Consider the following 27,018-nt stretch of genomic DNA (forward strand, 5'->3'; position numbering starts at 1 on the left):
CTCAGAATTCTCCAGCCTATTTGTGGGAAGAGAAACTGGGGGGACAATTTTGCCAAATTTCTCCTAGGGGAGGAGAAATTCTCCAACAGTTTCTCACAGATAGGGCTCATTACTGGCAGGGGGTGTCACATGGGATCTTTCTTTTTCCCTAAGGGTTCTTAGCACAGCTTCTGTAGGTGGCAACAGCATCAACAGAGTTGAGGCTTCCACTTTTCTGAGGCAGAATTTTGAATTTCTTTTGGGTTTTGAGCCTACTTAATCACTGCAAGGTGGTCGAGGGTGCTGTGTGTGTTTTCTCTCTCTATTGCACATCCTTCCACTGCTCTGCAGCCTCCCAGGCTGCCTGCACTTCCTGAACTGAAAAAGCCCCATGGGAGGAATTGCCTCGTGAGGTCTTCAACTGAAGTGTGGGAAGCCAAGGAGGCTGCAGGCTGCTGCAGAGATTATTGTACAATGACAGGCACACTCCTCAGCCACCTCATAAATAAGGGTAAGCACAAGAACCCAAACCCAAACGTCTCCAAAATTGCTCCTCCTTTGAACTTCTTTTCGAAAGCAATTTCCTTTCTATCAAACTGAAAGAGAATGGTCAAAAACAATGTGGGGGACATTTGCGGCACAGCACGAACTCAGATCAGTACTGGGTGTACCTGTTGGCTGACGGCAATCACGAAACTGGAGGCAGGCTTACTCCCGAAACGTTTCAGAACTGGGATCACGTTAGTCATGCATGCGACTAAAGACAGATTCCTAAAAATATGGATGAAGGAGCAAAGGGACTGATCCAGATTTTCCTGGCATTCAAATTTGGAGGAGATGGTGAACCAATTTGGCTTTTCTTCGCCCTTCCTCAGAAATTGGCCAGGTTTATCATCATTACCAACTGCCGTTACAGAGAGTAGGTAGAAGGAAGCACTTTATCCCAACTGCAGTGGGGAAGTTGATGAGCGTTTCTCCGTTTTACTATTCTGGAAGAACATACCAGACATTTGACACCTCACCCTGCTTTTGAGAGGGAAAGATGGTGGGTCAGCTTCTCAAACACCAGGTGCAGGTTTATCTGGTTTGTTTGTTTTTATTAAATCCAGAAGCAAGCTCAATGAATTTAAATGGCGGCTTGCATATATGCACACCATACTTGCCAACAAAAAATGCCTAAAGGGGCCATGCTGTCGATTGTCAAGGAAGAAATTAACTATTATTTCTGACCGATAAACAGCTTAATTGATCATTATGGAGCTCTCTTGGTAAAAGTCTCACGTCATATAGAGGTCTCACATTAACAACGTGCAAAATCGGTTTGATTAATTGTCGGTAGTTTGTTTGAACCTCATTTGGTTTACTTGTTTTAATCATTATTGCCTTGTTATTTTGAGATATATGTGTGTATACATTACTTCTGCTACATAACTACCTGAAATCTCATTGATTTCAATGGGTCTACTCTAAGTGACTAGGACTGGATCCAGCCCAGTGCATTTGTACGTATGAAACGACTTGCAGAGCGGTAACCGTATTTCGTGTCGGCACGTCCCCAATCCCACAATGCACCAGAACAAAGTTGCATCTGGGCACTCGGGGGGTGGGGTGGCAGCATGCACGCAGGCAGTTCTAGAGAGTGAGCCACTGTTTCTGCTGTCACCACCGCTGGTAGTGAGGAAGAAAAAACTATTTAAAGAGTATTTTTTCTTCGGGAAGATCTTGCTACCCCTCCTAAAAGTAAGCACCCACCCACCCAGCTCGGAATATTCCTGCCCCATTCCTTGTTCAGGGACCATCCCCAGCTGGTCATTAAAAATATAATTTCAACAATCTTAACCTCAGTCTAATATATGCACAGTTATCCCCTTTTTGTTCCACTTTTCGAGCCCTTCCGTAACTGGAGGCTTCAAGGCGTGTAGCTGCAACCAGGGCTGGCGTCAAGGCTAGACATGGTCGGGCACCCGCCGAGGGCCCACGCTCCGGCAGGGACCCATTGATAAGAGCCTACCCCATAATCGCTAAACAGTAACCTTTCAGGAAACTCTTAACCGTTGTGGTGCGAGACATTTTGCCGCCTGAAAGAGACCAAGCGACCATGTTAGGCATGGCCAGGCACCGGACGAGAACCCCCTGGACTTGCTCTTCCTCGTCCCCAGTGCAACCTGCTTGTTCGCCTGCCTCTCGCTCCGGCCCAGACAACGGTGCTGGTGAAGAGAGGGAGCAAGAGATGCCGCGGCCTCCTTGCCCCCCGGAGCTCCTCCTGCCAAGCAAGCAAGTGGTCGCAATGAGGAAGAGGACGAAGAGTAAGAGCAGCTGGAGACCATGGGGTGAGAAGGGGGGAACCCTTTGGGGTGTCTTGGCCAAGGGCCTCAAAATCCTGGCACTGCCAGGATCTATACGAAAGCAGGACACCCCGAGCTTTTAAAACAGTTGCGGAGATCCAGTTTGCAGCTATTCTTACGCTTGCATAACACCACCTGCAAAAATTAGCTCCATCTACTTTTCTTTTCTTTTCTTTACACAGATGGCAGGAACCCCGGTCCTTCCCTGCGACGGGTTCATCAGCGCACCTACCCCTCGGGCACTGTGGCATTTTGCTCATTTGCAAAAACCGCTTCGTGAAAGCCAAACTGTTCAATTGAAGCAACCATCTGACGCAGGAAACGTCAAGCAGGATTCTCATCCTGGCTGGAGACACCCACACCCGAGACAAGAATCTTACCGCCTCTGCAGCACATCTCCTTATCAGACTTGTCTGAAGACCGGGTGCGCTGCATGTTTTAAGCATTGTTTTTACTAGAGCTGTGCACAAACGGCCTCTCAAATTCTTCACCCCATTGGCAGGCAGAGAAATCCGGGGGGGGGGGGGGGGACACGGACAATTTTGCTGAATTTCTCCAGGGGGAGAAGAAATTCTCCAACAGTTTCTCACAGGTAGGGCTCATCATTGGCAGTGGTCGTAGGATTACAGCTAAGCTCAGAAGGAACAGGGTCCCCGCCAATAAAAAAAATGACTGTGTGGCAAGCCAGCATCGCAAACCAAGGTTTGTTCTTGGCTTACGAATCCTGGCTTGTTTGGGGCCAACAAACCAGGATCCCGGGTTCAGACATTATAGTTAGCTTTCTATTTTTGGTGACTTTAGCTGCTTGTGCTGGTGGGAGGAAGCAAGAGTTTTTGCAAATGCAGCCATTGTCCGTCTGTTTCTGTGGGTATGTATATGTCTGTCCGTCTCATGCGCATACACACACGCACACACACACACACACACACACCCAACCCCCACAGCCAGTCTGCCTCTGAGATCTCCTGTTTCCCCAGAACCTCCCAATTGTCCAAAACCTCCTCTTACCACTGCTGCCGAACAGCAGCCCCCCAAGACCTCCCATACCCACTGCCCATGTCTCCACTGGAGACAGCTACAGCTGCCAAGGATACAGCCCTCTAAAGAAAAAAGCGGCCAGCAGGAAGGCAACTCCGGCATACACAACTGAACCACACAGCACGGGTCTAGAGAGGAGTTCCGAAGGGCCATCCGATCCACCGCGCTTTATGCTTGGCCCGTGCAAGTGTAGGAATGCTGTCCCACCAGCGAGCCAGCCAGCTGCACGCCCAGGTCAACAGGGACGCCAGCCGCAGCAGGAGAAACAGAGGGCGGGGCAGCTAGGGAACATCAGCGTTTTTGGTACCAAATCAGCGGTGGCTGGGATTCGGTGGCGGGGCGACTCGAGTGCCTGCGGCAGACTGCACTAATGGCCTCTGTGGGCCACAGACAGCCTTCGGCCCAGCAACGGGTGTGTAGCAGATCACATGCAAGTCAAGGGCAGGGAGGCCTCGGTTCAAATCCATACTCACTGGGTGACCCTGGGCCAGTCAGTCTCCCCCGACCTTCCTTGCAAGGTCGTTGTGAGGATGAATGGGGGAGGAACCACACAAGCCATCCTGAGCTCCTTGTAGGACGCTATGCAATCAACAAAGATTCTCAGCAATTTGGATTTGGCACCCCTTACCACGGTATCCACGGTCGACACAACCCCCCCTCGGTTTTCTCCTGCAACAACTGTGGGAGTCGGGACTTCTCCCTCCTTACACACTGCCCCAAACCCACACACCGCCGCCACCCTCCTGGCCTGCCCCGACAGCAGTTCCTCCTTGTAGATTTCCATCCGGCCCCTTAGATGGTGTTAAAAATACACATCTCAAACCTTTGAAAGGCCAGGAAAAGGGCGGCTCCAAAACACAAGCCCACTAAAGTCCGGGACAGGAACTGAGGGAGCTAAACAAGAATGAAAGTGGGCCCACGGGGGCACGAAAAACAGATTTCCTCTCTCGAAGCCGCACCTCCATTGCTGACAGAGCAACAGTCAAAAGCACAAGGTCTCCTGCCAGTCACTTGCACCCAGGACGATGCAAGCAACAGCGGCTTACGGGCTGACTTCGGCCGGCAGCTGCACACACAGGTGAAAGAGGAACAATTTACGAACGGTTCCCTGGACTCCAAAACCCAGGCAGTGCAAAACAGTGGACCGTGCTAGAGCACAAACAATTGCAGGCAGCCTGTTAGAGAGAGAATCCAAAAGTAACTGTGCAGTCTTAGCGTAGAGCATCGGGCCACTAACATGCATGGTAAATTTAGAGGGTGACAACAGGGAAGTCTCTGCCCCGGAGAACTTACAATCTAAAAAACCTCAGCGCACAGGAAGTATCAGAGGGAGAGGAGAATATGCATCCAGCTGAAGTCCACATCGTCAGGTATCAGCAGGAAAAAACAACAAGGGATCCTGTTCCAAGCATCAACACTCAATATGATTGGCTACATGACATCTCTAGGGAGGTTCACCCCTGCCGCCCTGCATGCTTTGAAAGGACACGGGAGGCTTATAGAGCTGCACAGGCTAACCCCACCCCCGCTGTGGCTGTGCCACGCCCCCGAGCGGTACAGGCCAAGCCCCCAAGGCAGAAATGCTTCCCTACCATCCATGCAACGGTTGTATAGCACCTCCACGCCAAACACATGGGGAGCAGGGAAGCCATTCCGCCATGGGTGTTGGTGGCAGGGATGTGTTTGTGGCACACATCGGCAGCAGGGGCAGGGCTAGCCTATGCAGCTCAACGGCCTTCCTCCCACTTTCTTTCAAAGCATGTGGATCTCCCCTTTGTGGTCCCTGATTGGCTGGATTACACCATTCAGACAGCAATTCCTGACTTCACCTAACAGTCTATGCTTATAGCATTCCAGGCCGGGACTCCAAGAATCACCCTCTGTTAGGGGGTCAAGGTAGCAAGCAAAGTGCATCAAAGCTCTTCAACAGGCTGGATAATAAGCAAAAAAAACAACAAAAGAGTTTTCAAGCGGGCAGGAAAAAAAGTTCAACCTGTAACCTGTATCTATTGAAGCCTCCAGATGTGTTGGACTACGGCTTACATCATCGTCAGCCAGCATGACCAATGGTCAGGGAATATGGAAACTGTAGCCCCACACATCCAGAAAGTTGGGGGGAAAGCAAATGTTTCCATCATTTTCTCTCCATCTCCTCGCCTCTCGAAACGTCGATTGTGGCAACTCTGGTGCAGCCCGCTTTTGCCAGGGTGAGGGTGGAATTCAGCCTGTTTTACCCTAGCGATGACCCTGTGAGGTAGGGCATGTGGAAATAAAGGGGCCGGCCCAAACTAAGCTCATGAGTACTCTCCCTGGAACAGTTGTAAAGACAGACACCTTTGGTGTTGGATTCGAGTGAGGGACATTAGGGTTGGTCTCTGCAATGACCAAGAAAAACTTTTGTCGTCAACTTAAAGACCCTCCCCACAGCCGTTCCAGAGAGTCTAACAAGCACCGGTTGAAGGACCCGCTCCCTTATAGGCTAAATCCGCCTCCCCCAACTAGGCGCCATTCAGATGTTTTGGATTACAACACCCCACATTTATGCTGGTGGGGGGCTGATAGTTTATTTATTATTGCATTGATATCCCACCTTCTTTCCTCTTGAAAGGAACCCAAAGCGACTTACATCCTCCTCCTCCTCCCCCCCTCTCCATTTTATCCTCACAACAACCCTATGAGGTAGGTGAGGCTGAGAATCAGTGTCTGGCCCAAATGGCCAAGTGGGGACTAGAACTCGGATCTCCCCACTCCCAATCCAACGCTTTAATCACTACGCCACAGTGGCTCTGGTTTTGGAGTTGCCGTCCAAAGCATCTGGGGAGGGGGGGGCACCAGGTTGAAGAAAGCTGCACCGATCTTCCCTCCACCAAATTAATTCAGGGAACAGAAAAACTTAAAACCTGAGCTTTCCTTCCCTTTGAGTACTAAGTTAGCACACCGTTTGGCTTTCCATCTGTCAGCGAGAACTGGATGTGACCACGCCAAGGTGAAAAAGAACTGGGGCAGCTAAGCCGGAATATGTAAAAAAGCCCCCACCTCTGCAGAACATTCCCCCGCCCCTCTTTTGGCAATAGTGTATGTGCATGCATGGGGTCTACCTCGCTGGGTTGTTGTGAAGACTAAATTGGATAAAGCCGATAAAGCCCATCCTGAGCTCTTTTGGAAGACGGACGGGACACAAGGGTGCTAAAATAAAACTAAAAGACAGGGATTCCCTCAGCCATGTGGGGTCGTATCCAATGTTACTCCTACTTAATGTAGACCCATTGAAATGAATGAGACTTCAGTCAATCACAACTAAGTTCAATCCCATTCATTTCAATGTCTCTACTTTAAGTAGGGCTCACATTAGGCTACAGGATGCTCTCTTGGGCTGGGAGGATTTATAATCTATTTCCTAAAAAAAGAGTTATATGTAAAGGGTTGTCTCCACAGATGGTTGAGCCATCCGATCATACATGTCTTGTAGAAATCATTTCAGAGAAGCAGGGTGGATTCTTAACCTTCCTTTATATTATTTATTAAACATATTTCTCATCTGCCTTTCAAAACTGTCTTAGCCATCTTCCCAGGGCGGCTCAAAATATAAAACAGTAAAATTCAGTACAAACAAGTTATAAAAAGACTCCAAATGTAAACAATTTAAAATAAGCCAGTTGAAATAACTTACAAATGTCAAATATCTAGCAGGAACAAATACCATAAAACCTTTTTTCAATTAAAAGCCAGAGAGAGCAAGTATGTTTTTAACTCCCTCTTAAAAGTAGCCACAGCTGGAATCAGCTATATATCTCCCAGGAGGGAATTCAACAGGGTAGGAGCCACCACCAAGAAGGCCCTGTCTCTGGTGCCCATTAGATCACAAAGAAAGAAACGGGTTCTCAGGATGCAAGACTGAATTTTTTAGGTGTTGTCCTATTTGTAAATCTCATTATCATTTATGTCACAGCCCACTGAGGAAGGCCTAAAATAAAAAAAGGCTGAAACACATTAAAAAAACAGCTTCTTATAATAAATTCAGTTTTGCATCCTGAGAACCCGTTTCTCTTCTTTGTGGTCTACTTTGGATGCTCACCTCCTTCTGTTTTCTTGTACCTATTAACCTTACCGATCTTAGTGGCGGGCCAATGAGAGTGCCTCCGAAGATTATCTAAACGTATGGGCAGATTCACACAGGTACAGGCCATCCAACCTGGACCCAAACTGTTTAGGATTTTAAAGGTCCACACCAGCACTTTGAATTGGGCCCAGAAATGCACTGGCAACTGGCACAGCTGGTACAAAATTGGTATAATGTGATCTGACCATCAAACCCCAACAAGGACATGGGCAGCTGCATTTCACCAAGGTTGGCCGTAGAATCCCTGTCCAAATGTCTGGAGACAGTGAGTGGCTGGATGGGGAGGAATAAGCTGAAGCTGAACCCTGACAAGACCGAGGTACTTTTGGTGGGAGACAAGAGGAGGCTGGGGGATGTTGGCCTGGTGTTGAATGGGGTATGGCTACCCTTGAAAGACCAGGTCCGCAGCCTGGGGGTCATTTTGGACTCCCAGCTGTCCATGGAGGCTCAGGTGTCAGCTGTGAGCCGGACAGCGCTGTATCAACTCCATCTGATACGGCAGCTGCGCCCCTTCCTTCCCGACCATCTGCTCCCATCGGTAGTACATGCCCTGGTCTCCTCTCGTTTAGACTACTGTAATGCGCTCTACGTGGGGTTACCCTTGAAGACGGTTCGGAAGCTGCAGCTGGTACAGAACGCGGCGGCTCGCCTGATTAAAGGCAGCCGCCGGCGAGATCACATCACTCCTGTGCTGAAGGAGCTGCACTGGTTACCAGTTGTTTTCCGTGCCAAATTCAAGGTGTTGGTTTTGACCTTTAAAACCCTATATGGTTCCGGCCCAGCCTATCTTAAGGAGCGCCTCCAGCAACACCAGACAGGCCGCTTAACAAGATCAGCCTCGGATGGCCTTCTCTCTGTCCCATCAGCCAGGACAGCTAGACTGGTGGGGACGAGGGAGAGGGCCTTTTCTGTGGTGGCCCCCACTCTGTGGAACTCCCTCCCTAGGGAACTCCGTCATGTCCCCTCTTTAACGAGCTTCCGTCGTGCATTAAAAATGTGGTTGTTTAAGCAGGCATTTGGGGTGGGTTACAGTATTTTAGAAAATGTTTTTATTGTAGAATTTTATTGTTTTAAACTGTTTTATTGTATGCTGTGCATCACCCAGAGTGGCTGGGCGACCGGCCAGATGGGCGATTAATAAATTTAATAATAAATAAATAAATAAATTTCTCCTTGTCATCAAGAGTCCGCTAGGGTGGTGAAGGTCCGGGACCAGCACCTGGAGGCTGTAACGGGCTGGATGAGGGCCAATAAACTGATGCTAAATCCTGACAAGGCAGAAGCCCTGTGGAGTGGTGGTTCCTGAGTCGGGGAATTGGGTAAGCGACCTGCCCTGGACGGGGTTGCGCTCCCCCTGAAGGAGCAGGTGCGTAGCTTGGGAGTACTCCTAGATCCATCCTGTGGCCCAGAGTACTTGGGGCCAGCTTCGGCTGATCCTCCAGCCATGGCCTTTCCTGGACAGGGATAACCTAGCCACAGTAGTACATGCAGTGGTAATTTCCCGATTAGACTACTGCAATACACTTCACGTGGGGCTGCCCTTGAAGACGACCCGGAAGTTGCAGCTAGTGCAAAATTCAGCAGCTAGACTGCTGACCGGAACATCTTATAAAAATCATATAACACCAGTTTTAAAGGAATTGCACTGGCTGCCAATACACGTCTGGTCAGAATTCAAGGAGATGACATTCAAAGCCCTAAGCGGCTTGGGACCTCAATATTCGAGGGAGCACCTCTCCCTATATATGCCTGGCCAAGGACTGAGATCATTTGGAGAGGTCCTCCTCTGCGTCCCACCAGTATGAGACAGACACTATGGTGGGACATGGGAGAGGGTCTCCTCTGCTGTGGCACCCCGGTTGTGGAATGCCTTCCCATTGGAGGCCCGACTGGCGCAGACATTGGTTTCATTTCAGTGCCAAGTAAAAATATAGCTTTTTACCAAAGCCTTTTGAGGGCTAAATGCATTCCCTAGCACACTGTTTTAACTGTTTTAGATTTTAAATTGGTATTAGCTTGCTTAATGTTTTAATATGTTTTTAGGTGTTTAATTTATTTATTGTTTTATACTGTTTAAATTGATTTCAGCTGTACGCCACCCTGAGACCTTAATGTTATAGGGCAGGAGACAAATAATAACATACCAACCGAAATGGCTTGGCTCACTTACTTGAGCTATTTGGAGCAAATCGCTTCGGGCACAGCGGAGCTAATTTCACCTCGACTTTGTGAATCGGGGGGGGGGGGGGAGTGGAGAGAAATCGCGCCCTGAACTGGGAGCTTGCTGGACTCCTGGGTTTAATGGAAAACGCTCAGCTCTCAACCCCCTGTGCCAAAGGACTACTCCGGTGACTTAGCAGGATAAATCCAAGCTGCGTTTCTGATCTGGGCTTTAAGGGAGCATTTTCAAACGTTCAGGAAAGCACCAGGCGATTTAGTGAGCTGTGTGTGCTTCCCCCCCACCCCACCCCACCCCACCCCACATCGTTACGGCAAACTAAATTCAGCCTTCCTTTTCCCCCAAGCCACAATGATTATTTTGAACAAAAAGGAAATTAAGAAGACTTGATAATATATATATATTTCCACACAGCCTGAGAAACAACTGGCAGGCGGCCAAGTTTAGCTCCAGCAGCTTCTCGCGAAAACGGTTATAGAGGTTTTTTAATCCTACGGAAGAATGAATCTTACAAACACATTTAGCGCGTCATGGAAACACTCAAGAAACCACAGACGCTCTCTGCAGCAGGGCCGTGAAGTTCATACCTGTTTGTTGATGCCTTCGTAAAGTTACAAGGGCTTGTCAACGATTTAGTCCAATTCCTTTCCGCTCAAAAGACCACCTCAAAAGACCACCTCAAAAGACCTTTAGGAACATGGGAAGCTGCCTTATACTTCTGAGTCAGACCACTGGAACTATGAGGCTAAGGAACAAACAGATGCAACAACTAAAGCACACACGTGTGATGCTGTAATGAAAAGCACGATGCTCTAAATTCCTGAATAGGTAAGGGCACAATCCTACGCATGTTTAAACAGAAAAAGTCCTACAATCCTATGTATGTTTAGACAGAAGTCCTACAATCCCATGCATGTTTAGACAGAAGAAAATGCTACAACTCCTAGCATGCCCCAGCCTGCCATTTCAAAGAGATAAGAGAGTGACAAATGAAGCAATGTGTTATTTCTTCTTAAAAAAAAATATACACTTAACGCACAACGCTATGCATGTTTAGAAAGAAAAAAGTCTTACAACTCACAGTGGCTAGCTGGAGAATGCTGGACGTTGTAGGACACTGTGCAGTCTAAACGTGCATAGGATTGTAGGACTTTTTACAGTCTAAACATGCATAAGGATGTAGGACTTTTTGCAGTCTAAACATGCATAGGATTGTAGGACTTTTTGCAGTCTAAACATGCACAGGATTGCAGGACGTTTTACAGTCTACACATGTATAAGGATGTAGGACTTTTTGCAGTCTACACATGCATAGGATTGTAGGACTTTTTGCAGTCTAAACATGCATAAGATTGTGCCTGAAGTGTATATTTCTCAAAGAAATTACACATTGACAAAGGAACAAACCTACGGGCATCTGACAGTATTAACCGTACACACAACCATGAAAGAAAACTGTGTAAGACTGAGCCGAATCTGGGGGTACTCAGGGAAACAACAGGTCTCCTTGGCTCAGACACAGGCACAACTTTTTTGGTGCCACCACCTATTTTACAAAGCATCTACACTTTATAAATTTATGTATTCAATTTTTTTTTACCCTGCCTTTTAGCCAAATGACACGTTTGCCACGACACTTTTACAGACTTAACTTGAATCATGCAGATTAAAACAATCAGAAAATGAAAAAAAAACAACAACCAAAAAATGAGGGACAGCCAAGGATTACTGTTAGTTAGCAAAGTATTTCAAAGACAGTTATTGGTGATTGCAATGACAGGAGTTTTGCCATCAGCAGCTGTGGTTTATATTAATTGCTAGGTACAATTATCGTTTTATGTGGATATTGCTTTTCGTCTGTTCTGCTACTTGCACAATTGCTTGGGGTATTGTTTACCAAGAAGCAATTCAGTAATGTTATCAATGCAATAGTGTATAAGCAAGTTGGACCCAGGGAATGTTGCTTAGTGATCCTGAACGTGGGCTGTAGCTCGGTGGTGGAATCCCGGCTTTGCATGTAGAAGATCCCCAGTTCAACCCCCGGCAGCATCTCCAGGTAGGACAGGACATATTCCTGCCTGAAACCCTGGACAGCCGTTGCTGCCAGTCGGTGTCGATGGTACTGGGCCAGACGGAGCAAGAATCTGACTTCAGTACGTGGCCGCTTCCTATTAGGGTTGTCAGAGAAATCTGCAACAGATTCAACGGAGTTTGGATTTCTATGAATCCAGCCTGAGGGTTCCACAGCAGACTGGCTTTTCCTAATTTCCCCCATTGGGAAAAGGCGACAGCTCATTGGTAATAAGAAATGCAAGATGATAAAATCTGTAACAATGCAAGAGAATATGTGTCTGTCCATCCGTCAGCACCCTAGAGCCAAGACCATGAAACCTAGACAGCTGAAGCTTGGTATCCTAAGGGGAACCTCGGGGCACACGCCTCGGGGTTATTTTGTTTCTAAAATGCAATTTAAATGTGTCTGTGTGTTTTAATAAGGCAGTAACATCTACGGCCACTAGCTGGCAGACTTCCCTAACCAGCGCATAGCTTTGCAGCACATATTGTTTGAAGCCAGGGGAGATTGGTAGGCTGGGGGGGGGGCAGAGTTATGCCCCTGCTGTGGGGGAGCCCCTGCTGTGGGGGAGCCCCCCCCCCACTAACGGCCCCCTGGCTGTGGAATGAGCTCCCTAGAGAGGCTTGCCTGGCACCTACGTTGTGCTCTTTCTGGCACCAGGGGCAGACCTTTTTATTTTCCAAGGCATTTTAGTCTTTTAGCTTTGTTGTTTTAAATCCGCCATTTTATATTAAATCTCTGCATTGCTGCTAGGTTTTATTCTGGTTGCGCTTTTACATCGCAGTTTTAAGCTGTTATATTTTACATTGGATTTGATTTTTGTGAAGTGCTCACAGAGCTTTGGCTACTGGACAGTATGGAACGGTAATAAATAAGTAAGGTGAAACTTAACAGTCAGCTCCCAGGCAAGGATCATCTATTCTATGTTCCCAATTGATGTTTGGCATTAGGGACCCGGGCGGGGGGCGGGAGAGAGGACAGACTCCTGCCAGCGCAGTGCCAGCACAAAAGACTTTCTCCTTGCCCCATCTGAACAAGAGAGCTTAGGGTCTGCACAGATTCACAACCATCCGAGGCATTTGAATTGATCAGGATTTCTCCAAAGAAGAAGAGAGATGGGAGAAGAGATGGGGGGGGGGGATGTTTATGAATCAGACGATTTAAGTGTGCACGTCAGGGGCTGGAAAGTGGGCGACGTGCAGAAGAACAGAAAGCTGAGCCAGATGAGTCAGGAAGTTGGGGGGGGGGTTACATTTTAATGGTGTTTTTCCTTCTTTTTCTGCCACTCCAGGAAGCTAAATACTTCAGAACTGACGATACTATAATAGTGGTGTTACTGTTATTTCCATGTTTTAATGTGGTTTTGACTTCCGCTATTTGACTTGGAGTTCTGCACACAGCTGTGTAGTGGTCAATTTGGAAGTTCAGATGCTCATCATGACGGATCCTCTCGCCACGCCCTTAAGGGGAATCCAAAAACGTAGGCTGCTCTGTTGATCCATATCAACAACCCAGTTTCCAACACTTTTCATCTCCGCCAGAAGCAGCTGTTCCGTATATCGGATGGGTCTTAATTGCCCATTCCGGACCAAACCACCCCAAAATACTTTGCATCGCAAGACGGAACACTCACAAAAAGATATTCTTTCTAGGAAAACCTATTTGCCCTGAGGTACAGTGAAGACTGTAGCTAAGCTCAGAAGGAACAACGAATTCGGGGGGCGGGGCGGTAGATGACCTCAGCATCCCTGCTAAGAAAAAAGCCATGGGTCTGTTGCGTGGCTGCCTGCCGCCACTAATACTGGTTGTACCCCACCTTGGTGACATCTGTGGAAAGACGGTATATAATTTGGTTTGGGACCAAATGACCTGAAGGACCGCCTTCACTTATATCAGCCTGCCTGTGCTTTGAAAACCACAAGAGAGACCCTTTTCTCTTGCCCACCTTGAGAGACGTTAGGAGGGCAAGTACACAAGAAAGGGCCTTTTCCGCAGTGGCCCCACACCTCTGGACTGGGTTGCCATCAGGCCCCATCATTGCAGACTTTTAGGAAGGCCCCAAAGACTTACTCTTTCACTCTGGCCTTCCTGCGATTAAGTTTTGTAGTAGATTTGTAGCACTGCCCAAGCTAAATGAGGTTTACTGCTGGTGTTTGTTATTGAATCTGCGCTGTTTTATTACTGTATCCGTCTGTTTTCTTGTTGTCAGCCTGCCCTGACAGGCTGTCCAAAAATATTTTAAATACATTATCAAAACATTAAGTAATTATTATTATTATTGTTTCGGTGAGGGATTTGTATAAGTCACAGCTGCTTCCTGACCACGTGTACACAAAACCAAAAATGCTGATCTCCTAGCCTCCTCCCACACGCAAATATAGGTCCACATTCACAGATGGATAACCTACTTAACACCTCCTTGATGGATGCCATAATGAAAACAGTAGTACAGGGTCCTCAGCCTTTCTGGACCCATGGATACATTTGGGAATTTGAGAAACTGTTGTGGGCGCCACCACAAAATGGCACGCACAGAGTATGTGGCTAGTCACAAAATGGCTACTGTGGGGGCCTGGCTAGTCAAAAGTGAGTTAAAGAGAAAGGGGGAGAACAGAAATAGCGAGGCCAGAACTCGCATTTGCACACATTCGCACATGCAAAACTTCGCAAATTCCCCCCAAATGCCCATTTCCATGCTTTAGCCTATGGGAGAAATGCACATTTTATTTTATTTTGCATATTTTTTCTAAGACAAAATTTGCACAAAATCCAGGAAAGTTGGGAAACCCATCCGCAAGTCTGAGGAATCCGCCCGACAGGGGTAAAGCTGGTCCAGAATGGAATCCGCAGGTCAGATTCATGAAAATTCAAACTCATTTGGTTCCGTTGCAGATTTCTCTGACATCCCTAAGCCATGGAATATCAGTTACTGAGGAGGGGAGTCGAGGAAATGTTGGAGAGCTTTCACCTTAATCCCCTACCAGCGAGCGTCATAGAATCGTGGTGTCAGAAGAGACGTGAGATCAGGGGCCAACAACCTTTTTCAGCACATTTGGTGATTTCAGAAACTGTCCTGAGCACCACCACAAAATGGCTGCCATGTGAGGTGTGGCAAAGGACAAGGAACTTGCCCAAAAGACTGAGTACAACTCAGAGGAGGGAGCTGAGCACCACCACACTAGACCACTCCTTTGAACCCATGTTTTTCTGTGCCAACAGGAACCTATTTCAGAAACACCCCACGTCCCTGGGTTGGCTTACCATTGCTCTAAGGCTTAGAGGTCATCTAGACACACACCGGCTTGATGCAGCAATCTTGCAATTTCCATCTGTTCCACTATCAAACAGCTCTTCCCATTAGGACATTTCTCCTAGTATTTAGCCAAAAATCTGCTTCCCTGCAATGTCCACCCATCCCTTCTGCTCCTGCCCTCTGGAGCAACAGGACCAATTTGGGGTCCTCCCAGCACCTGGTGAGACCATTTCTCCATGCCCCCCGCAGCATGGAGAAAGGCAAAGCAGGCAGGGCGATGACCTCCATGGCTGTGACCACCCCCACGGGTGTCATCTGTCCTGCAGGGGTTCCAGTAAGATCAGTTCAGCTCTTTGCCAAAAACTGGTCCCCCGCCCATGCTCAAGAGCCACGCACGGGGTCGCTCCTTCCTTCCTGCCACTTCCAGGTCCCGTTCCCACGGGTTTCTGGACCTAGAAGCAGGAGGGAGAAAGCAGAGAGTGCTGTGGTGAGGCTGGAGCTGTGGTGAGGCTTTAAAAATATATATATTTAAACTTCCATAAACCATCACTTTTCACTGCCGGGGCAAAGTGCGCAGAGCAGAGCAGCAGTTCAGTGCTGCCACAAGGCTTTTTAGAAAACATGTTTCAGTTTTTAAAATTAAGGTCAGCCTCCATTATTCCAAAAATGTCAAAGAAATTTCACATCCTCCCCTTCAAGAAGCTGAAAATTTGTGTGTGTGACACAGATGGGGCAGGGGGGACCTTCAGGACAGGTTTAGAACAAACAGCCTCCCAATATTTTGTCTGAAATGGAAAAATGGCATGGGAGGCTAGGATCAGTTCCTGGGGAGGATTGCTGAACTGTTTTTGCCTCCTGTTTTTTGCTCAATAGTCATACTTCTCTGCACCTCCCACCCCTCATCCTCCCATGAAGAGAGCAGTTTGGAGAGCCCAATCCTGCTTGAACAAGGGATGGAGAAGGAAAAAGGGTAAAGCAGCTTCTCCCTCACCTGGCTGCAGCCTCCGATGCTAGTTTCCAAAGCCCATTTCTGCAGAGCATCTAATACAGCTCTTGGCTGGTCTGCTAGAAGCCAAAATTCTTTCTGCCAGCATGGCAGAAAAAGAGGGGAAAGCCAAAGACTATCTGAAAGGACCGCAAACTAATTTGTTAAGGCTTGCTTTGTCCCACCCAGCATGTTATACAGATCAAACTGTTCTGTTGTTTAGTGGGCAGTTCAAAACAAAGCACCATGGATGGAGGGGAGTTGCGGGGGGGAGAAAAGAACACAACCCACAGTTATGCAAGAAGCGCACAATTTCTTCCTAGCAACCATTTATCACTTCTTTTTAAAAAGGGTTTAATAAATCTATATATTGCTGGTTCAGCTGCCAACTCACCCACTCTTTCAAAGCAAAGCTGTCAACCTCGAGAGACTGCCGCAAAGCACCACGCTTGTAAAAAAAAAAAGCTACATTGACAGTAGCGAGAGCAGCCATCTCTAGGTGACCACAAGCTCCAAAATGCTTCTTTGAACTCTGGGGCCACAAAAATGACTAGCATAATCATATGTGGTCAAATGGGCCAAGTGAGAGATTTTGGCTGTAATCCCATGCACGGTTGCCTGGGAGTAAGTAAGCCCCATTGAACATCATGGGACTTACTTCTGAATAGACCTGCACTGGATAGCACCACCACTGTTTCGGCCATGGGGTGAGCATTTGTTTCAAAACAAAAATAAATGCATCCACATTCGTTTTACATTACAAGCAGAAAATGGATTCAAAGGAGTTCAGATTTAACTGAATCTGACTTGTAGATTCTGCAGCAGATGGGCTTTTCCCAACTTGCAGTAGGGTTTTTCACTTTTGAGAAGGATTTGTGCTGATTTGCATTAGCGCAAGTTAACTAATTCGGATTAGTGCATTTGAACAAGTGCACTAATACGCATTAGCGCAAGCATAATGAAGTTCTGGTTTAAAAAAAAAAAAGAAAAAGATTCTGTCTATGACCAAATGACTGAACGAAAGGCTTCTGACAATCTGCAAAACACAGACAGAATGGATTTACCAAAATCCATACATCCCTACACGTGAGAAGCATAGGATTGCACAGTGTGTCTGTTCAATGTATTATTTAGTTATTTCCAGCATTTTCATCCCACTATTCAGCCATGAAAGGTTCCCAGAGCGGCTTACAAGGATCAATAAGTTGGCACTCCATGCCCATAGGCTTACAAGCTAAAAGACATGAACAAAAAAAGGTTATTTTACCTTCATTTTACTTAAGGGCCCTCCAACTGATCTGTCTGAAATTGGTCAGGTCTGATACGAGTGAGGAGGGAGAGGGAATAACAGAAGGCCTGAAAATTCCTTGCCGTTTGGAAGGAAAACACCAAAGTTATAAGCAGAAGAAGAGGAGTAGGTAGGTCTTCCATTGCAAGCAATGAAAAGCTACACACCCTAATTTAATTGCCTCTAAAATGGGAGCTCTTTTGTCCAACCTATCTGAAATTTGGTATGTTGGATGTCCCAGGGGATGCGGTAGAAAGCTTGCAAATTTCATGCCATTTGGATAGAAAACACCGAAGTTACCAGAAGGTGACAGATGAGTCTCTATTGAAATTAACGTGAAAACAAAAACAAATGTGGCTTTAAAAATGAGGGGGGACACACCACTCCACACCCCCTGGGTAATTACTTGTTTGCAAGACTTTGAAAAACAGCAAAGTCTCCTCCAGCGGAGAATTTGGAACACAAGATTGAAAGCCATGCATTAAAGCCGTCAGCGTTTGTTTCTGTTAACAGTGAAATTAGCAGATTTTCTCCCAGTATTCTCCACCATCTTTTGCAGCAGCTGCCACTCCTTCACACACCCCACACGCACAAAATGCTTCAGAATGATACTAGGACTGAGGCATTATGGAGAATGTAAAATGTTGCGTAGGCGGCCGACGTTTGGCCAGGCAAAAGAATGGCCAGTTTCTGCTACTTGCAGGAGCAGGGGAAAAAATGGGGGGGGGAGCCGCTGCGCTACTAATGGGGAAGTGGTAAGAGGGAGCCCCATGTCTGAGAAACTGTTGGACAATTTCTCCTCCCCCTGGAGAAATTTGCTAAAATGGTCCCCCACCCCCTAGTGTCTCTGCCTGCCCGCTACGGTGGTCGCTCACCAAAAAGAGGAAAAACGTCATCACAAAAAGAGGATACCTGTTTGCATAAAATTTGCATATGCTAATTTATATGTATAGATGCAAATTTAGGAAGAATGGTGCTGTTTTAGTGACCTGAGCTCTAGTTAGTTTAGTGCTCAGTTTGCAGTCCTAGTGCGGTTGATGGGTAACTTCGAGGCCCAGCTGTTCCTTCTGATGGTCCTTTATCTCTAAACTGGACTTGGATTGGACAGGCCTTCAAATAAAGGATGCCTTCAAAACAGAGGACTGTCCTCTGTAAAAGAGGAGACCTGGACATCCTACGTGCCTACAAATTGGGTGGAGAAAGTCGAGAGCTCTAATCTGAAGTGTCCAAAGGATTATGAACAGGGAAGATTCCTGCAGCCAGATTTTTAGGTGATAAATTGCCACCAGCTGAACTCTAGCCAAAGCTTCTGCCTCCCAAAAAGCATTTGGGCTGATGACGATTCACTTCAGATTGGCTAAATTTGCTTTTTGAAAGCGTGCCGGGAGAGCTGCAACCTCCTTTTAATTACAGAATGACAAATAAATGGCATTCCAAAGGAACATGGTTATTTTCTTTTTTTACAATAGGAATGCCAGTAATTTATAGATGGACTCCACTTTAACAACAAAATCATCCATTGTAAACAAGTCATCTCTCATTTGCACCAATGAGATTACATATTGTCAAATGGGGCGGGGGGAGAAATCTTCAACCCCAAAGGGCAGGGGGACCTCAAACGCCTGGCCCAAATCCAGCTCATGTCAGTCATTGAAAAAAACAATGAAATATAGCTGCAAAAAATGTTCAGTCCCATTGCTTCCAAGAGGATGTGCATCCCAATCCTATACATGTTTACTCTCAAGCATTTCTACTCTGTTCAATGGGGTTGCTCCTGGGTAAGCATGCATGCAAGTGCAACCTTGCAGGAAAAGGTGTTGCAAAGTATTTAAAAGATTCATGGGCAAGCTTTCCATTGGCATCAAAGGTTTTTTTTCCCTAATCTTAATTGTTATGCAATTAAGCGCCTCTCTCCTGGCATGAACCTACCTGCACGCTACGCTGTTCATCTAAGCCCCCCCCCCCGAGGTACCTCCTCCAAGGGTGGCTTGGAGGGTAGCAACAAGAGAGAGGGCCTTCTCGGTGGTGGCCCCTTATTATGGAATGATCTCCCCAGCAAGTCTCACCTGGTGCCAACATTGTTATCTTTTTGGTGCCAGGTTAAGGCCTTCCTCTCCTCTCAGGCATTTGGCAGCATATCAGGTCATGCGATTTCTTATTGAAATTGTTAATTGTTTGGGTATTGGGTGTGTGCGTGTATGTGTGTGCACACGGTCCGCCTATATGTTTGTATGTCATTGGCTTTTATATCATGTACAATATTGTATTTAAGGGTTTTAACTATTCACAGCTGGAATCCCCCTTGAAAATTGCCCCCTACATGGCAATTGAACCAAGAAAAACACTTCCGTTGATAACAATTGATACTTAGAGCTCTGAGAAATAGCTCAAGGCCTTGGGAAAGAGATCCAGGGCCCAGGCCTCGCAATGCCCCTACTTTCAGGGCAATCCTGTGCATGCTTGCTCAAGGTTGAACTAGAGGAGAGGCCATCCATTCATGCAATTGGTGACTGCATGGATAGCTTCCAAAACTAAGCAACCCCCATCTGTATCAGGAGCTGGGGGGTGCGCATGTCTGAGAGGTTAGGGGACTTTAAGCCATTATCCCTCCATACCATTGCGGTCCCAGGCTGGATCAGGCCACCCTTGCATGCTATTTTCATGGAAAGATAAGCACCCGTTTGTGCTAACAGTAGGTTTTCTTCCAATGCAAACAGCAGATATGGGGCGCTCACCGTGGATTGCAACTACTGTGGGTGACAAAGGGTTGCATCCAGTGTTAGAATAAAGCCCACTGAAATGAAAGGGATTTCAATTTCTCATAACCAACTTAAGTCCCATTCATTGCAATGGGTTTACTCCAAGTAGGACTAACAATTCATACAACCAAAGGGTTAAAGTCCCCTAGCCATGTCCCAATATGCATTGGGTCTCCTGTACCTGCTATAGTGTGTGTGTGTGCATGTGTGTGTGTGTGTGTGTGTGTGTGTTAGATATACACATAGACACACACCAGCTTTAGTTTCAGTTTCAAAACTCATTCTCTTCTTTCAAAATAAGATACGGCATTCTTGCCTCCTTCGTAATTCTCTGCGCTGATATAACAAAACTTTACAGAGCCCCTTTTTCAAACAATGGGTTGGATCCAGCCTTTGGTATACTTGGAGAAAACTGGTATACTTGGAGAAAACTTGGAAAAAATTAAATCAATGGTATCTAAGTTAGTCATGCCTAACTTAACTCCCATTGATTTCAGGGGTCACTGATTTCAGGGGTCTACTCTAAGCACAACCAAGCCTGGATCCAACCCAAGGAGTTAATTCTTACATTTCCCTTCCTGCCCAAAAGTATTATTTGCCCATTTTGGGTCATCGCTGCAGCCTCTAAAGCTAGTCCACTTTTCCATAAGTAATCTGACCCATGTCTGCTATCCAGCTGGCCAAGTTCTCTCAGCCTCAACTTTCCCATCTGTAATAAAGGGCTAATACTGCCCAAGCAGCTTTACAGGGTTGTTGTAAGGGCTAGAGTATACAGTTCTGGGTGCCACGGTTTAAGAAGGATATCAACAAACAGGAACGCATCCAGAGGAGGGCAGCAAAGAAGGTGACTGACCAGGAGACACACTCCTATGAGGAAAGACTGATTTTTTTCTCTCACACCTTCATTCCCTTTCTATACCGCCCAATAGCCAAAGCTCTCCAGGCACTTCGCAAAATGCTAAATAATGTGAAAACTTTCACATATAAAATTTTAGAACAGTTAAGAACAATTAACAGTAGAAGTACCAGGACCGGATCAAAACGAAAAACCAACATTAAAAAACCCAGCAACTGATGGCCCATCATATGCCTTCAAATGCCTGAGAGTAGAGGAAAGCCTGTACCAAAACGATGACAATGTTGGAGCCAGGTGGAGCTCACTGGGGAGAGCATTCTACAGTTGGGTGGCCACCACCCAGAAGGCCCTCTCCCTTGTCACACACCTCCGAACCTCCCTCGGAGAACAGTCTCAGATACTGACAGTAGCGTAAAGATAGGTTACACCTGGAGAAGAGATTATTCAGAGGCGATAGGATCGCAATCACTAAATATCTGAATTGCTCGCACGTAGATGACCGAACCAGTTTGTTGCTTCAGAGGGTAACATTCGGAAGAACTTCCGATGGTACGAGCCATTTGACAGTGGAATGGAACTCCCTCGGGGAGTGGTGGATCCTCCTACATTGGAAGTTTTTAAGCAGAGGGTTGGTGGCCCCCTGTCAGGCACGTCTTAGAGGTGGATTTCCTGCATTGGCAGGGTGTGGAACTATATCGCCTTTGAAGTCCCTTCCAACTCTGTGATTACTGACAATGTGGTATAAGCCCCATAAGCTGCAGAGCCAGTATGGTGTAGCGGTTAGAGCATTGGACTGGGACTCAGGAGGTCTGGGTTCTAGTCCCCACTCGGCCATGAAGCTCGCTAAGTGACTTTGGGTCAGTCACTGACTCTCAGCCTAAATTCCCTCACAGGGTTGTCGTAGGGATAAAACGGAGAGGAGTATCACATAAACCGCCATGGGTTCCTCGCAAGAGGGAAAAGGTGGGATAGAAATGTAGTAATAAAATAAAATAAGCAGCGCTGTCACAAGATTTTTAAAAATCCTCCTAGATTAATTGATTAACTGACTTCTAAAGAGTCTGCATGAATGTAGGTGGTAATAAAGCAACAATCTTGCAGGGGGGAAGGCAGACTGCAGTGAGATCATCCATATACTTGGCCATGGAAGCTTGCTGGGTGACTTTGGGCCAGTCACAGACTCTCAGCCCAACCCACCTCACAGGGTTGTTGTTGTGAGGATAAAATGGGGAGGAGGAGGAGAATGAAAGCTGCCTTGGGTTCCTTGCAAGAGGAAAAAAGGCGGGGTATAAATGCAATCAATCAATCAATCTATAAGAGACCCAACAGGCACTCCCTTAGAAGAAACATGCCCTCTGCAGTATTTACAGTATACATTCCCATGTTGAAAGCAATCAACATCTCTTTAAAACATGCCGCCCGATTAGCCAGGGACACGGGGTTTAGGCATCTGAAAGATTTTCGGCTGGTTCAACTTACCAACTGAACCCAAAAGGACTGAATGAAGCGCAGTGACCTACCGCAGGTCGAAGGTTCGATGATTTCCCTCTGCAGACCAACAAGGCTGTAGCTCAGTGGCAGAGCGCATGCTTCCCATGCAAAAAGGTCTCCAGGTTGACATCTCCAGGTAGGAGACATACAAAAAGGTCAATCCTGGCAGGCACTGGACAGCTGCTCCTAGAGCAGGCCATGCTGAGTGAGATGGACCAAGAGTCTAACTCAGGATATGGCAGCTGCCTAGGTTCCTATTTCAATCTGCCCACTATTTAGAGCCATGAGGACTGGAACCTTACTTTATCTATAAGGGAAGGGCCATAGCTCAGGGTTAGAGTGCATACTTTGCATGAAAAAGTTCCCAGGTTCAATCAACAGCATCTCCAGGAAGGCCTGGCAAAGAGCCCTGTCTGAAAGTCACTGCCAATTTCGGAGAAGGTACCAAGGGCCACATTCCAGTGGTGGGTGAAAGCCCTTACTGCTTCGGAGTATTTTGGCTGAAAGCCCTGACTGCTTCAGAGAGGCAGCTCAACCTTTTAGGCTGGAGGGGGATGTGCAAAAGCCAGGAAATCAGCAAATGATTGGTGGATGAAAAGGGGCGGGGCCTTCAGGGGAACCCTGGAGGGCTGGATTGGAACCTCCAAAGGGCCAGATTTGGCCCACATGCTTGAGGTTCAACACCCCTGGTGTACAGAATATCGAGCCAGATGGACCAAACCGTGCTTTGACTCAGGATAAGGCAGCTTTGTATGTTCTTAGCCAAGAATTTCTTTGCCGATCATCTTGCTGTCATTTCCACGGTCCTCCTACATTGCTATTGGACCGTAAAGCCCAAAATAGCTTTGGAGTAGTGCCGTGCCGAAAATGTCTCCCACACTGTTTCCGACCATTCTCATTCAATCTGATAGAAAATAAATTGCTTTCGAAAAGAAATTTGAAGAGAAATTTCGGAGAAATTCTCATGGGTTGGGTTTGGGGTTCTTGCGCTTACCTTACTTGAGAGGTGGCTGAGGAGTGTGCGTGAGTGTCCTGTCTTTGTACAACAATCTCTGTGGCAGCCTGTAGCCTCCTCGGCTTCCCACACTTCAGTTAAAGCCATCAGGAGGAAGACAACAGGAGGCCATTCCTCCCATGGGCCCTTTTCAGTTCAGGAAGTGCAGGTGGCCTGGGAGGCTGCAGAGCAACGGAAAGATGCGTAATCGAGAGAGAAAATACACGCAGCCCCCTCGGCCACCTTGCAGGGATTCGGTAAGCTCAAAAATGCCACCAAAAGGAATTCAAAATTCTGCTTCGGAAAAGCGGGAGCCTCAACACAGTTGAGGCTGTTGTCATTTAACAGAAGCAGTGAAATAAACCCCAAAAAAAGAAATATGCTGTGCTACAGCCCCTGCCATCGTGAGCCCTACCTGTGAGAAACCGTTGGAGGATTTTTCCTCCCCTAGGAGAGAGTCGGTGAAATGGTCCCCCCAATTTCTCTGCCCACAAATAGGCTGGAGAATTCTGAGAGGCCCTTTGTGCACAGCTCTACTTTAGAGGCGATTCAAGAGTGTCCGATCTTGGCCGGGACGGTTCACTCTCATGCTAAGCATGTTTCCCCAGAAGATTGTCCCACCGGGTTCAGTCGGCCTGCCTCCCCAGTGAGAGCACGCCGGGTTGCAGGCCTCGTTCACCGTAGCCGCCACTCCGCTGATTGGAAGGGTGGGGGGAACCCATTTCAACCCGAGGGCCAAATTTCAATTCTGAGAAGTTCTCGGGGGCTGTGCTCCAGTGGTGGGAGGGGCCAAAGCCAAAGGGGCGGGGCTAACAGGAAAAGGGTGGGGGCAAATGTGAAAGATACCAGCATATTATAGCTTAAAGGTCTTACGGCCAGTAACTGAGCCTTACGGGAGGCAGTTCAACCTTCTACACTGGAGGAAAAACTGCGTACCACCACATGCCTAGTGGTTGGAGGAAAGGGGTATGCCCTTCTGCATGTCCCCAGAGGACCGGAGCAGGTTCCCGACCCCTGTTGTGCATGGGTCAGAGTACAGGAGTTGCCAGCCTGAAAGTCTCTCACTCAGCCTGTGTTATGACATGCAACTTCTCTGCCTCTTGAGTGTAGAGCAAAAATAATCTTCAGGGGTCAAGCCGAAGTTGCTCTTGGTGATTGATAGTGGAATGTTGAACTCATTTCCCCCTTTCAGAGGAGCAGATAGTGCGATCACCTCCAATCTTAATGTGTGTGAACCGCCGAGAGAGCTTCAGCTATGGGGCGGTATAGAAATCTAATAAATGAAATAAATGAAAAAGAAATGCAAGGAGGGAGACGCTTCTGGGTACCAAAACCATCCAGGGAAAAGGAACAGGAATTCTACACGTCATAAAAGTACCGCCACAGCAAAGACCTGTCGGCTCTATCGACTGACAATAAATAGTCATTTTCCTTTAAGAGGGGACACACACACACACACACACACCATGCAGCCACTAAAAAAAGAATTTCCAGATGATCACAAATTGCTTCTGAAACTCAATTTAGCTTACAGGGTTGTTGTGTGTGCACGGTTTGGGGCTTTTGTGTTTTTTTTAAACCCTACCACATCTCTCCCTCCATCTGTTTAATATCTTCCAACACACGCTTTTTCACTTCAGCTCCATCAAAGCTATTTGCATATGCAAATACTGGTTTGGGCTGAAAGGACCTTTCCAACGGGCGCCTCAAAATTAGACAAATATTGACTCAGGTGCAGTTATGCACTCTCTCAGTGGTCAGTTGCACCCTTGTTTGCATAAGGATAACCAAATTTTCCTCCATCAAGCCTTTAGAAAAACTTAGGCAAGCTGGTAGCCAGGGCAAGTCGAGGTCATGGACTTGTCCCTTCACTCCTGTTCTTCTCCATGCTTACCTGGGCCATTCAATTTAAAATTTAACGTATTTAATACAATGCTGTCCCACTTTCCTATAAACACTTCTTAAACAAAATCAGTGGTTAATGGCAGCGGAGGGTGGTGACTCCGATGTTAGTGCGGTGGTCAATCCGCTCCAGGTTTCAGTCAGAACTCTAACGGAGCTATCCAAGGTGCCGAAGCACCTTGGATAGCTCCTTTAGAGTCCTGACTGGTTCTGACTGAAACCCGGAGCAGATTTACTGCCCTACTGACATCGGAGTCACCAACCTCCACTGGTTAATCAGTTATGCTTAATTTCTTAATACTCTGCAGTAAAAACATCTACTCGGTAACAACATTATAATAGCGTCTGTAAGCATGCTCTTCAAAAAGCAACAAGCCGCTAAAGCAATAAACACCTGCTTAAACGAGTGGGCTTTTATCATCCAACTGAACATGACAAGGCCCAACTGATCCCTGCAAAAAGGGACATTCCAAACCTTTGGCTCCACCACCAAAAAGGCCCTGTTCTCTATGCCAGCTTTCCCCAGCCTGGTGCCAGGGAAGGGCTGTAGCTCAGAACCATAGCACCTATTTTGCATGCAGTAGGTCACAGGTTCAGTTCCCAGCATCTCTAGGTAGCGCTGGGTTTGGTTGTGATACCAGTTACATACATCTGTCGATCGTTACCCTGAACCAATCCAACCAACTTTTTAAGAAATGTGCTGAATTATTATAAAAGTTCTAAATCTGGGGTGTCAAGCCTCTTCCAAGCCAAGAGCCAAATCCAATTTTGAAGAAGTTCTCGGAGGCCGTACTCCAGTGGTGAGTGCCCCCGAAGACAAAATGGGCAAATGCCCGAAATATGAGCATACTGTAGCTGAAAGTTCTTACGGCCAGTAACCCAGTCTCGGGAAAGGCATTTCAACCTTTTAGAAGGGGGAAAGTCTGAACAAAAGCTGCAAAACTACCAAACAATTGGTGGTCAGGGGAAAGACCATAACCATCTCGGGGAACTCCAGAGGGCCAAATCAGGAACCCTAACAGGATGGATTTGGCCCACAGACCTGAGTTTCAACACCCCTGTTTTAGATTACGTTAGAGAAGTTTTCTATAAGTAAGGATGATACACCGAGCAACCCTTTTCACTTTTATCCTAGAACTCCACTGTTAGCGGGGGGGGGGGGGAATTCCCCCCCATTGCAAATTTCATCTTCAGCAGAAAGGACCACAGCAGGGGAGGAAAGGATTAACCCCCACCACCCCATTTGCCTGCTGTGGCCCTAAAAATTATGTCCCTCACAGCAAATGTTATTTGCATTTTTTATTTGTTTTTTAAACTGCACCTTAAATGCAAATACACATTTAACATCACTTCTCGCTTGGCTGTAAGAACCCAGATCTGTGCGTGTGATAGCTCTAATCAAATTCCTAGCCTAATTTAGGCACACTATAAATATTAAAATTATATTGTTAACGGTTGCTGGGGGGACCATCGCTTGTGAAGCTGATTGCTTGCTAACAGTAAGGGATGGTTGGTTGACGTTTTACTCAACACGCCATCACAACAGAAGAGGTTTTCTTGAATGAGTAATTTACCTACAGGGCAAGGCCGGAGAGATCAGCGATCTTCGAGAGAGATACTGGAGTTTAAATTTCGGGCACAGACACAGAGAGATGGCTAAAAAAAAAACATATGAGCCATTTTTTGGACTCAGTTGTTCTCTTTTGGAATCCAAGACAGAATTAGAAGTTCAGATCCATTACCCCAGTCCCTCCC

At 47.0% G+C, this 27,018-nt stretch overlaps 1 protein-coding gene across 4 annotated transcripts in view; it reads right to left on the reverse strand.

Annotated features, from left to right (window-relative positions):
- Nucleotides 1-27,018, reverse strand: part of ATP2A3 (ATPase sarcoplasmic/endoplasmic reticulum Ca2+ transporting 3) — a 170,164-nt gene that overhangs the window by 136,341 nt on the left and 6,805 nt on the right. The window contains exon 1 of one of the 4 annotated variants that reach the window (XM_084823061.1): nt 10,249-26,919. The exons of the other annotated variants lie outside the window; for them this stretch is intronic. The gene's annotated coding sequence lies outside the window, so the exon portion shown is untranslated. Of the gene's footprint in view, nt 1-10,248; nt 26,920-27,018 lie in introns of those variants that run through there. 4 annotated transcript variants of the gene reach the window in all.

Source organism: Heloderma suspectum, chromosome 16 (assembly GCF_057233095.1).
Source record: "Heloderma suspectum isolate Gila_16-S chromosome 16, 16-S_ref, whole genome shotgun sequence".
Lineage (NCBI taxonomy): Eukaryota > Metazoa > Chordata > Lepidosauria > Squamata > Helodermatidae > Heloderma > Heloderma suspectum.